The sequence below is a fragment of the Astatotilapia calliptera genome, chromosome 23 (assembly GCF_964374335.1).
Source record: "Astatotilapia calliptera chromosome 23, fAstCal68.1, whole genome shotgun sequence".
In the NCBI taxonomy this organism is placed as follows: domain Eukaryota; kingdom Metazoa; phylum Chordata; class Actinopteri; order Cichliformes; family Cichlidae; genus Astatotilapia; species Astatotilapia calliptera.
The window spans coordinates 30,511,270-30,525,644 of NC_137443.1; positions in this window are offsets into that span (position 1 = coordinate 30,511,270).

The following is a 14,375-nucleotide window of genomic DNA, read 5'->3' on the forward strand; positions in this document are numbered from 1 at the left end:
TTGGAGACGGATGTACAGTCAGAGTCAAAATCAATAATAAAGACTTTCATTTCCAAACAAGATGAGGCGCCGGGAGTTGATGTATAGACGTGGAGCTGATGTACGGATATGGCCCCTACCCGTCCATCAGAGAAGCAGGAAACCGGACCTGCCACCTACGCGTGACAAATGACTGACAAAGCCAATGCTACATGAGTTCCATACTAGTAATCAGATCAGAGTCGAGAGAGACCAGCAGAAAACAAAGGATCGGTAGGAGACCACATCAACTTGTTTCCATTGCTGGAGTGTATTTGTAATTTGTTAGGCTAAAAACATGTCCGTAACTTTCCTGTGCAGTATTGTAAAAGCTTTTTATGGCTGCTTGCAGTTCAGTAGAATATCAAGCACAGACTCATATTGTCCCCACTGAATTGTATTTATCAGGGCCTCAATATCAAAGTATTTCTAAAGAAAAAAAAAAAGCATACGTCTTTGTGACTACAAACTTTACTAGAAAAAGTTCCATCTTTGGTTTGTAGTTCTTGGAGGATTTATACAATAAAATCAGGGAGTTTTAGAGCATTCTTTGGATTGTGTCATTTGTTTTTTTTTACTTTAAAGCTGAATGCACAACTGAATAAACTGCAGCAGAGTCATTCCGAATATAAAGCAAACAGGGACCTTAAGGGAATATATTCAGACTTCCTAAAGCCTTTCCAACCAATAAGACCGGAAAGTTGTAGAAAGAGATGCTTTTGCCGAAAGACTTTAATACTGTGTGTGTGTGTGTGTGTGTGTGTGTGTGTGTGTGTGTGTGTGTGTGTGTGTGTGTGTGCGCGCGCTTTAATGCCAGCCATTTCCTGCTAATCAAATGCATGTGATTAACAGCAATTGTGTCCAGTTCACTGGTGTTTTAATAATTAATTGAGTTTAATAATTTCTAATGATTAAATAGAAGGTGGTATATAAACACGCCATGTCAAAAGAGGTGGGTGAAGAAGGAATGCTCAGTGCATAATGGTAAGCCCTCCCAAGCAGTTTAATTGTTTTGCAGCATAACTAAGGGAGGATTGAGGGTCACCTGTTATAGCCCTCTCAGCTGTATCCAAAAGGAAGATTTTAAACCTAGTCTTAAAAGTACAGAGGATGTCCATCTCCAAAAGTTAAACTGGGAGCTGGTTCCACAGAAGAGAAGTATCCCATTTTACTTTTTAATCAAATCAAATCAAATCACTTTTATTGTCACATCACATGTGCAGGTACATTGGTACAGCACATTTGAGTGAAATTCTTGTGTGCGAGCTTCACAAGCAACAGAGTTGTGCAAAATACAATAATGTAAACAAGCAAAATACAAGAATGGCTACATCTGAAACTAATAAAGGCTTAGGCTTGCTTGTAGTTTGTAATCTGAGAGCAAAGTGCTCTGTTGGGATAGTAGGATACTATGAGGTCTTTAAGTTATGACAGGGCCTGATTATTCAAGATTTAGTATGTGTGGAGAAGGAATTTAAAATACATTCTGGATTGAACAGGAAACCAATAAAAAGAAGCCAATATGGGAGATATATTTTTCCTAGCCCCAGGTATCATCGCAATGTTCTAGATATTGAAGGCTTTTCAGAAAAACTGGAAAAAAGGGACTGAGGCCTGAGCATGTTTAATGCTGAAGTTCATGACAGTACAATTAGAAAAAGGCTGAAGAAGGTTATAATGTGCAACACCACATCTGACAAAACTCAAACACAGCATGTCAACACCTCATCCTAAGTGTCTGGCAAGGTGGTGTAGAGGTGATGATTTGTTTCTTTTACAGACACAGGATCTGGGCACCTTACAGTCACTGAGTAGACCATGAACTCCTGTGTATGCCAAAATTTCTAGAGTTAAATGTTAGGCCATCTGTCTGACAGCTCAAGCTTTATTGAAATTGGGTCATGCAACAGGACAATGAGCCAAAGCACAGCAGCAAATCTACAACAGAATAGCTGAAAAAGAAAAGAATCAAGACGATGCAATCGGTGAGAGTCAGGGTGAGGTCAGTAAGGGTGGATGTTTTTATTGTATCTCAAATTCTTGTTGGATGTTGTCCACACAGACTTCATTGTGAGTTCATCCTGTAGCTCATTCTCTCTGAGTTGAAGCACAGCAGACAACAACTAAATAAAACTGCCTACAGTTGCTATACTTGACCTATCGATGTGGTTCAGGACTGCATGTCTCACCTCGAAAGCAGTGACTTATGTGGGAGAAAACCAATTTCCTAAAACTTCATCAAGAGTCCCTGTGGTGGAAACACAACTTAAATTCATTTCTTCAGTAGCCTATACTTGCCATTCTGCCTGGACGTATGCTGTGAAGGTCATCATATTTTGAGTCAAAGTTCAGTTTACTTGAACTTTGCCCACACAAGCAGGTAGAAAGTCGGCACAGGGCAGCTGACCAAGCTTCAAATGAAAAATAATGCAAGTATCCTGAAGAATGATGAACTTTAACTCATGGTGCAACAACTCTGTTTGAAGGAATTCCATTAGATATTCTTTTCACGCTTGTAGAGCAGCATCTTCATTCAGTCTGTCTTTCTGTATTTTGTCTCTCAGTGCCAGAACAACTGAAAAACTACATATTTTTTATATAATGCTTCTCAGAAATGTTTTACACACTAGCAGCATAGAGAATAGGCTTTTTGAGTGTGTTAAAATAATTAGTTTTTGCAGTAGTTTGCCATTCTAACCCGCAAAATAAAATAAAAGCAACTATACACTACAAAAGCAGAAATGTTCATAATTAATGTGTAAAAAAAAGAAAAGAAATTGGAGCTATAATGTGACCCCGGTGTTGATGCGACAGCAAGTACTTTATGTACTTAGACATGAAAACACAGCACAATTCTCCATCCTCATTTATGTCTTTATGAAGCCGCACTGCGGTGCCGACTCGTACACGTGCTGTAGTCTGTCATTTTGCGTGCGTGGGGAAGTAATTACAGGACCGCGGTCGGTTTTGTACACGGTTAATAGAGATTAATAAGATCATTTCTGCACACGGGGAAAAAATTAATGAATGTACAATGTTCTGACCTCGATGACTGCAACCTCTAACATCCCACAACCACATCAGGCCCACAAATTATATTTTTAGAAGCCTTTTAATTTTCTGTATTTACGGAGAGGAAATTGGAGTCCATATGCATGTATACACATTTAGACAATTTAATCTGCGACCTATGACTTCTATTATTTCTACATTTTCTTCTTTATTTTCTTATTTGTTTGTGTAATTGCCTCTTTCTTCTAATTTTTCCTCATTTCTGTTTCATTATATTGAGTTACTGTTTGACTCTGCTCTGTTCTCCCTTGCATTGGGAACATGTCATCATGCTAAATTATAAACCCAAAGCCTTGCTGAAGTAAGCACAATGCGCTTACAGGAACACACTCATTTATTATACAGAGCTCCTTTATATTTGCATATGTATGTCATATTTCATTCATGCTTCACATCGCTCAGCTTATTTAAATTAAGGGAAAATATTAAGACTAAAGGTTTACTTTTAAAAACACAAACTGTCCCATTAGTTTAAATGTAAAAAAAATTTAATACTTTGTCCTTATCACAATGACAAACTGTACCTACTATGCTCTTCATTATTTGTACATATGATGTTATAAGGATTTATGATAATATAAAAAAAAAAAAGAGGTCAGACTATGTGCATATAGCCCCTGTGAGCCAGACTTAGGGCTCTGTATGATGTCATCAAGAGCCAATTAATCTCTCTATGAAACCTCATTGTGGTACAGATTTGAAAATGTACTGTAGTCTGTCATTTTCTCTCAGGTGGTCGCTGGGTCAGCTGTTCAGATTTGTTTACTGTGCATCTCATTCACCTCTTTGTCATTTCTTCATCAGCAAGCAGTTTTTAAAGACCAGCTTGTGCTTCCAGTCTCTGCCAGATTGCTCTTCCCTCCATATCACTGCTCTGGTGAAGAGACAGCTTAACTATCATTGCAATGGTTTTTGTGGACTTAAGTGAGTCCAAACTTGGTGCTACATATACCTGTTTCTTTCAACAGCAATTTTCTGGCTACCCATTCTCCGCCACTCGAACTTCATGCTTAAACAAAGATAGATCGCCAAATTCATCTGGCTGATTTTCTATTTACAATAAGTTCACATTCTTAGTGCTGTTTATTGTCAAGCTAGCTAGACTAGCTGCAATCACTCTCTGGCGGACTGGTGAAGGTTTGCGAGTAAATGCCATCTACTCTATAAAAGAAGTGAGTCAATCTAAGTCAATCTGCACCAGGGAGCAAAAACTGTTCTGCAACATTTCTCTTTACAAGAGCATGACTCAAGTGCCGACTGGTTGTATTCTTGTTATATTCCAATTTAAAAGCAAAGTTGCTGAGCACCTATGTCATTTTGCTGTTAAATCAGTTCTGCAACAGCTCTGTCACTGTTTTTGAATGAGTTTTAGAATATGTATTTCAAATCTATGAGCTTCTGGCTGAATTCTCTGTGTAAGTAGTTAATGTGAATATATGTGTGCACAGAAGACAACAGATTTGCAATTTTCACAGATTTATTACAGTTACATGCCAACTTCACCTCATTCAATTGCACACTGATCTGGCTCATTGCCATTTTATCGCCATCTTGAGATTGCACTAACGTCTCTGTGAATTGTGAAGTAGACGGTCAAACTCTGTGAAAAACAGGAAAAACAAACATGCTCCTGTTCGCACTCCTGCAGACTTCACATTGCAGACCCGTCCACTGACTGCTCGTTGGTCTCTGGGTTGTAGATGGGGACCAGCTTCTTGTCTCTGGTACCGTTACATATCATGAAGATTGCTAAGTTTGACACAAAAGTTGTTCTTTGCTGTTTGAACAAGAAATTGCAGATATGCAAGTGCACATGCTCAAAATAAGGCTTCTGGGAAACCATCTAAAAATAGAAGCCTGCCAATATTGTAAAAAACTGAAATATTTTTCATTTGTTTCATAAGCAGAGTCAGAGAACATTTTGATTATATACTTTAGATAAATCACCTAGAAGAGCATTGTGAACATTCAATTTTCAAATACTCCAGAGTCCCCACAGAGAAATACATGTTTTCCGTTTCTGTAACTGTAATCTTTAAAATCATATAATGTGTCTTTGAAGTACAACTCAGCCATTTAGAGTACAAGCACCCTGCAAGGAAGAAAAAAGAGGTACCTCTGTAATTGCAGGTACTGTGGTTACATTAAATGCTGTCAGCAGCATATAATTACCTGTAATCATGATAAAAAACATCTTGAGACTTTTACAGAGTCAAAGATCATTTGCGCTGGGTCCACATTTTTCTTTAGTACAGCTTAAACATGTAAGTAAACATCAGAAAAAGATAAAGTTCTACGATGGATATTACCTATTGCTTACATATCATGAATCATTAAACCAGAACACATCCTGATAGCTTTTTTTTCTATATTATTAATATTACTTAATGAAGTAACTTCATAATTTATAGATACTGAATTATAAGCTTTACTCAATTATACGTCGCCATTTATGAAAGGCCCTTATCTTGTGCTAAATTTGGTTTTGAGTGGATCTGTTATGAAAATGGAAAACTCATTTGTTTGACAAGGATCATGTGATTAAAAAGCCAAATTTAGAAATTAAAGCTACCTGGAGGGGGGAAACAAAGACAAAGTGATTAAAGCATGGCAACTAAGTAGTTTTACTGTATTGCCTGTCACATGTGGGTCCTGTTCCTGCTCTGCAGAATGAATCGGGTGCGGTCTTTGCATGTTTGAGTTTCTTGTTTTCTGTCACTCTGCATTGTGCATTATGTTCTCATGGTTGGTCTTTTGTTACTCCCTCTAGTCTAGTCTCTTGTGTTCCAAGCTGAGTATTTCCCTCTGTGTATTTTGGTTCTTAAACCTCTGCCTTATGGTTTATGTCTCTGTGTTTCTTAGTTGCTGTCCCCACTGTGTCAAGTTTGCGTCTCTGTGTGAAACTTCCTGTTTTACTTTGATGGTCCGTGTCTTATGTGAATGTGTCCTGCTTTGCTTGTCTCGTAAGTCCTGATTTCTCCCAGCTGTGCCCTCCTTCTGTGTCTCATTCCCCTCGTTACTTCCCAGTGTATTTAAACCCTGTGTTTCGCTGAGTCAGTGTCGTGTTGTCCCTCATGCTGTGTGGATCTCCCTGTGTGTTCTTAGTTTGTTGTTTCCCAGTTTAGTTTAGTTTGTCCTACCAGCAAAAAAAGCTGTGATTTTTGAGTTCATCTCCTGAGTCTGTGAGTCTTGCATTTTGGGTCCAACTCCTGCCTGCCGCACAGCGATTCATGACAAGAAGGGTCAGAAAATGCATTGATGATGCTAGAGATCAGTGGATAATGGTCAGACTGCTTCAAGCTGATAGTAGAGCAACAGTAACTCAAATAACCACTCATTATAACCAAGTTATGAAGAGCATTTCAAGAGCAGCAGAAGACCATACCAGGTACCACTCCTGTCAGCTTAATGTGATCATAGAAGACTGGAACAACATAGCCTGGTATCACCATGAAAATATGGATCCACCATACCTTGTATCAACAATTCAGGCTTGCAGGGGATTTTTTTGGCAAATTTTGGACCGTTGAGCACATTTTAAACACCACAGGCTACCAGCTTATTGTTGTTATCTCTGTCTATTTCTTTATGACCACATTGCTCTTATCTTCCAGCAGGATAACGCACCATGTCTCAAAGCTCAAAAAACTGATTTCTTAAACCTAATAATGAGTTCACTGTACTCCACAGTCTCCAGATCCCAAACCAACAGAGCACCTCTGGAATGTGATGGAATACCAAATCTGCCTCATGAATGTGCAGCTGACAAATCTTCAATGACTGTGTGAAGCTGTCATATCAATATGAACCAAAATCTCTGAGGACTTTCCAGGACTTTGTTGAATCCATGCCGAGACGACTTAAGAAAGAAGTGCGTGTATATATATATATATATATATATATGTATATATATGTGTGTGTGTGTGTGTGTGTGTGTGTGTGTGTGTGTGTGTGTGTGTGTGTGTGTGTGTGTGTGTGTGTGTGTTTGAACCACGCCACCCACTTCATACATGCCTGTTGACACCTCCATATTACCACATATCACCTCCATGAAGTTCTCTAACACATTAATCCTCTCATCCCCATTCATGCCCGGTGCTCCTGCTCCTTTCACAGTTCAATCTGCACTCGCTGTAATAGAGTTCACTATCACCCTCTCCCAGTGGGGCAACTTCACCTCCCAGCCAATTTCTTTTGCTATATGTTTTTGTACTGTCCCTGGATGTGAGTCATAGGTCAACAATGAGGGTATGAGGACCTCCTCCCCTCCCTAGACACACACTTTCCCCCAGCACTGCCACACCACGTCAGGGCTCTGAGACCCTTATGCCACTTGGAGCGTTGTCCGCCTGGTGTTGGATCGTTGGAGCGCCGCAGTGTCAACAACCTCTTCATGCTTTGTGCAGGGGTGAATAACTGGGGCATCCCAGCTGAGATGTGTATTACTTAGTGTCACGCTATGGTACTCCAGCCCCAGTGTATTCTGAAATGATAGAGCTGTTGTGCTTTAAACAAAAGACTTCCAATGCTGCTCCATTTATATGACAATATATGAAATCTCTTGTGTTAGAGAAACAGCACATACACTAAGCCTCCAAGTGCCAGCGCCATCTCCTGTAAAATGTTTAACATTTGTTTTTAGTAGATATCAAAAGGAATATAATAAATATAAATGTCCATAATAAACAAGTAATGCAACCTTTGTTACCCATCAGTGTGCACAAAGACTAAGTGCTTTTTTTAAAATATATTAAGCAAAAACTTATGTGCACTTTTAACCTCTGTTTAGAAAAGACAACCCTCTTCTTAAAATGAATAACTCGTTTCCAGTTCAGTCTGCACTTCTTAACTCTTAATAACTTAATAAGAGTCCCTCCTCTTTAAAAACAAGTTCAGCGAATCCTGTAAAATGGTTAATGTTTTGTCTCATGCAATTATTATTATGATCCCATCTATGTAGTTTAATTACTGAATAACCATTTAAGTTTTTTTAAGAAAAATGCTAATTTTTCTTCTAGTTTAAAATTACAAGAGCTTTTAAAAAAAAACAAAAAACAAAAAAACTTTTTTCAACCAAATAACATGTAAGATTAAAAACAAGAGTTTCTGAGGTATGTTTTAACTCCTGTTTTATTTTATTTATTTATTTTAGACATTTTTGTCTGTGTGTTTCTGATTGTTTTACTCCCTGTCTTTGTTTTTTCCCTGTGTTAAGTAATTAGCAATTCCATTGGTGTGAATGTTTCCACTTGGATATTTTTAATTTCTCTATTGACTCCTAATTTATATTTATAGTCATGTGAAAAAGCAAATACGTAAAGGACATAAAAACTGATCCTCAGCAGGTTCTAAAACTAGATAAATGCAACCAACCATATTAAATAGTGCTATTATTTCTTTTACAAGAGCTAAGTCAAAATCCAGAACCAGTGTGTGAAAAATAAAGTACAACCTCGCTGCTTCCACAGGAATAAAGAGGTCCAATAGCTACCAGGTGCTGCTAATCAAATGCAGCTGATTTGATCATCAGCAAATGTGAGCACCTCTATAAAATCATAGGTTTTGTCATTTTACTGGTCTGCAGCACTCAGGTGACACAATGGGAAAAGACAACAGGAGTGATCTTAGAGATCCAACTATTGCTGCCCAGCAATCTTGGAGGGATTTTAAGGTAATTTCCAAACAATCTGAAGTCCATCATTCTACACAAGTGGAAAACATTCAAGACAGCTGCCAATCTTCCCAGAAGTGGATGCCCCAGCAGATTCTTCCCAGGTCAGAACTGGAAATCAGAGAAACTGCAAAAAAAAAAAAAAAAAAAACCCCAAAGAGCTACATCTCAGACTCTACTGTCCTCAGCTAGCATGTTAAATGTTAAAGTTCATGACAGCACATTTATAAAAAAAACAAAAACAAAAAAAAACCAAGACTGCACACATAAGGGTTGCCTTGGCAACAGGGCTTAGGTTTGCAAGCTGCATCTGGACAAACCAAGACTTTGGACTGATGAAACCAAATCAGAGATCTTTGGACAGAATGCACAGCAGCACATATGGTGAAAACCAAACCCAGCATATCAGCACTAACACCTCATACCAACTGTCAGGCACGGTGGCAGAGGGGTGATGATTTGGGCTTGTTTTGCTGTCACTGAACTCCTCTGTATACCAAAGATTAGGAGTGAAGCCATCTGACTGACAGTTAAAGCTTGGCACAAACTGAATCGTGTAAGAGGACAATGATGCCATACACAGTAGCAAATCTGAAACAGAATGGCTGAAAAATTAAGTGTTGCAATGCCCCAAAATCCAGAAGTTAACTTATTTCAAATGCTGTGAGAGCTACACACAGATGAATGCCCGCAAACTTCAGTGAAATAAATCACTGTTTTAAAAAAGAGTGGAACAAAATTCCTCCTGAGACTGATAAAGTTGTATTTTACTGTTTTCTCATGCCTCTGTGTTATTTGCCTCAGTTCAGCTTTATTTTATTTTTTCTTTGGTTTAATTCATGTTATATTTTCCAGAGCCTTGTATTCTCCCCTTTTTCCAACCTTCATTAAAGTTTCTTTGTCGTTTGCCTCACTTGCTAGTATTAACAACTATGATAAGGTCCTTATTTTGATCCCACATGAATCAAAAACAGTGGATTAAAGGAAACAATTGTTAGCTTTAGACCTAAAATTCTGTAAAGACTCCCCTCGCCTCATTCAAATTCATGTGATGCAAGTGGCTTTAAGAAGGATTTACCTTAAATTTTGGGACCATTTGCAAAATTGGAACAGTATCCACAAAGTCCGTCAGGACTTCTGACGATAGTAGCTCAGCCACTGATGTCGCCACACTATTCACAGTGGTATACAAAACCAGGCTTTGACATGATTTCCCATTTACTCTCTTTTGGGGATGAATTTAGATGCACTTACAGACTGAAATAACATCCCAATAACATTTTTATTTGCTTCATGTCTCTGTACTAAAAGCACACTTTTAGTGAAGTGCATTTCATTCATAAGAAGAAGGCTACCGAGAGTCTTTCTTCACATTCAAGGAGGCTCACGTGTTGTCACCTTGGAGACTGCACAGCCGTGATTATTTATTCTCAATCATTCATTTTCCTGTCGCGCTTTCACTGAAGCTCCCACAGCTCTATACTGCAATGTGTGTGTGTGTGTGTGTATGTGTGTGTGTGTGTGTGTGTGTGTGTGTGTGTGTGTGTGTGTGTGTGTGTGTGTGTGTGTGTGTGTGTGTTGGCAGTATGAAAATGTAACAGGTTTATCTGTGGGGTTAGAAGCTGCTGCGTGTCTGTTCGATGGTGAGCGTGAGGTATCCTAAAGGGGTATTTCCTGATTGCAACAATCCACATGAGGAAGTCAGGGCAGTCTCTAATTCATGTGTGAATCTATTATTGGCGTCTCACAAATATTCCCGAGTTTCAAAATCAAGCAAAACTGATTTGAGTCCTTCCAGAGGGTGTGTCGGTGTACAGAAAGGGAGCCGTGCTGTTTGAAAAGATTTATTGTTGTTTTGCGAGGCATGCTGATCAAAACCAAAGGCCATGCTTTGATGCATTAATCAAACCCAGAAGGTAGAAAGGCCTGCCGCTGATCAGAAACAAACTGATGGGTGATTCCAAGTTGTAAAACAAACTAAACCCCAACATAAATATATATATAATCGGCAGAATGGTATGCAGCCTCTTATTTGACCGTCTTCATTAAGGGTCGCCAGCAACATCTGTGGTGCTTGCTAATGGAACCTCTAAAGAGCAGCATTTCAGTGTGCAGTGCAGATTTAATCCCATTAGAGTCTACAGGGAGTGCAGAATTATTAGGCAAGTTGTATTTTTGAGGAATAATTATATTATTGAACAACAACCATGTTCTTAATGAACCCAAAAAACTCATTAATATCAAAGCTGAATGTTTTTGGAAGTAGTTTTTAGTTTGTTTTTAGTTTTAGCTATTTTAGGGGGATATCTGTGTGTGCAGGTGACTATTACTGTGCATAATTATTAGGCAACTTAACAAAAAACAAATATATACCCATTTCAATTATTTATTTTTACCAGTGAAACCAATATAACATCTCCACATTCACAAATATACATTTCTGACATTCAAAAACAAAACAAAAACAAATCAGCGACCAATATAGCCACCTTTCTTTGCAAGGACACTCAAAAGCCTGCCATCCATGGATTCTGTCAGTGTTTTGATCTGTTCACCATCAACATTGCGTGCAGCAATCCCAGACACTGTTCAGAGAGGTGTACTGTTGTCCCTCCTTGTAAATCTCACATTTGATGATGGACCACAGGTTCTCAATGGGGTTCAGATCAGGTGAACAAGGTGGCCATGTCATTAGTTTTACTTCTTTTATACCCTTTCTTGCCAGCCACGCTGTGGAGTACTTGGACGCGTGTGATGGAGCATTGTCCTGCATGAAAATCATGTTTTTCTTGAAGGATGCAGACTTCTTCCTGTACCACTGCTTGAAGAAGGTGTCTTCCAGAAACTGGCAGTAGGACTGGGAGTTGAGCTTGACTCCATCCTCAACCCGAAAAGGCCCCACAAGCTCATCTTTGATGATACCAGCCCAAACCAGTACTCCACCTCCACCTTGCTGGCATCTGAGTCGGACTGGAGCTCTCTGCCCTTTACCAATCCAGCCACGGGCCCATCCATCTGGCCCATCAAGACTCACTCTCATTTCATCAGTCCATAAAACCTTAGAAAAATCAATCTTGAGATATTTCTTGGCCCAGTCTTGACGTTTCAGCTTGTGTGTCTTGTTCAGTGGTGGTCGTCTTTCAGCCTTTCTTACCTTGGCCATGTCTCTGAGTATTGCACACCTTGTGCTTTTGGGCACTCCAGTGATGTTGCAGCTCTGAAATATGGCCAAACTGGTGGCAAGTGGCATCTTGGCAGTCACTATTTTTGACTTTTCTGTGCCTGTCAAGTCCTTCTTTTGACCCATTTTGCCAAAGGAAAGGACGTTGCCTAATAATTATGCACACCTGATATAGGGTGTTGATGTCATTAGACCACACCCCTTCTCATTACGGAGATGCACATCACCTAATATGCTTAATTGGGAGTAGGCTTTCGAGCCTATACAGCTTGGAGTAAGACAACATGCATGAAGAGGATGATGTGGACAAAATACTCATTTGCCTAATAATTCTGCACTCCCTGTATATAACAACTAATGCTCCATCAGACAAACACCCAAAAAGTCCCTCTGCTATTTTCTGAATCACATTACAGCAACTTTTTAGTTAACACGTGAACCCTCGCATCCCTGGAAAATGTGCCAAATACAAATGGGTCGGCTGTTTTCTCGGTAATGCGCATGATTAATTTTGATGTCAGTTTGATTTATTTCACACCGTGACCGGGCACCCACAAAGTACTCAGAGTTCTTCATTTTTTTTTCTGACAATTTACTTAGAAATCAATTTGGCTCCAATATGGAGCACAGAAATGTGACTGAACCCATTTCTTTTGCATTGGAAACAAAACACAACAAACAAATGTGTCAGTTTTACATAAAGATGGATGTAGTGTTGAATTTTAGGGTTTTTGTTTTTTGTGAAATGGGAACTTCCACCCATCTATCCATCTGAATGCAGTTAAGGCTTAAAGTTAAAGTTAGCATAGACTGGCAGGTGAATGCTGAAGTAGGTGGCTATAGTCGAGTCAGTCGAGTCAAAGTTTATTTCTACAGCACATCTTAAACAATATCAGTTGACCACAGTGCTATACAAGTTATACAAATTATGCACCAACAGTCTCAAAAGCAACAATAAATATACAGTAAAAATCAAATAAAACAAAATAAAAGTAATTAAGATACCATGCTCAACTAGACCCAAAAATAAACAAGCATAAATAGGTTTTTAAAAGACTGAGAGATCGACAACTCTAATGTAAAAAGCTAAGTAGTTTCAAAGTTAAGGAGCCACTACTAAAAAGGCTCTATCGGCTCTGCTCTAGGAATATCCAAGAGCAGCTGGTTCATAGACCTCTGTGCTTGGGAAGGATTGTAGGATTTCAAACGTTTTAAGGGGGCACCAAACCTTTTTAAATTGGATCCTGAAGTGGGTTGGAAGCCAGTATAAGAAGGCCAATAGAGGTATGATGTGATCATAACATTTCTGCCGGCAACACCTAGCAACAGTCTAGACTAGAGGTAATAAAAGCATGAATTAAGCTCTCCAAGTCATGTGGCGGGTGGCTAAGTTTTCACCTTGGTTGAAAGAAGTTGGTCTTGACAGCGGAGCTAATATTAAAGCTCAGACGAAAATCACACCAAGGTTCTTTGCAATTTCTGCTTTGCTTTTTCTTCAGATTGAGGTAGTGATTTGAGTCACTAAATCTGGTGAAGGTTTTGGCAAATACTGCTGCTATCTCTTTGACTGAGCCTTTTTTTGCCGCTTGTCCAAATACAGCCATTGTGGCTCCAAAACAACACCATGGTGTTGGCCAAAGCAGTAATGTTGCCTCTATTGCAGAGATGGAGCGCAGAAGCCATATTGATCATGATCATTGTCTCTGACTCACATAGGTAGACATGTCCATCTTTTATGTACAGTTTTTGTCTCTACTAGAGATGGACCGATCCGATATTACGTATCGGTATCGGTCCGATACTGACCTAAATTACTGGATCGGATATCGGAGAAAAATAAAAAATTTAATCCGATCCATTAAATATCACGAAAGCACCTCACAAAACTTGCAACACGCCGTAACTCACCTCAGAACGTTAGCACGTCGGAGCAGTATGCATCACGTGATAGAGCGGCTGTGGCATGCGGGACCTGTCGGTGGTCTGGATAGCATGTGGAGCTTCGCTAGCAACCCGGCATTTCATCTCCGACAAAGTTATCCCCGAGAGAAGTAAAGCAAGTGTGTAAGTCCATCTCTGAATGTTTGTAAAGCATTCCTGCGTTAAGCTTAACAAGCGATATATGGAGCGACTGCCTCTTCTTGCTGCTACTTCAATCATGAAACTGCTTAATGATCAGCTGATCGGCTTTTCTGTCGCGAGTCCATCTCTCTGGTTTGTTTTTGGCCCACTTTGCACCAGAAAGAGGAAACCAGCGGCTAAACAACAGCAGCACGTTTAAGCTTGATCAGCTGTTGTTAGAATTTATTTATTATTACTTTCTACTCGAGGATCTTTTTCTACGTAGCTGACGCTGGTAACTGTGCAGGGGCGGATCTAGCAAAGTTTAGCCAGGGGGGCCGATAGGGCATTAACAGGGAAAAGGGGGCACAA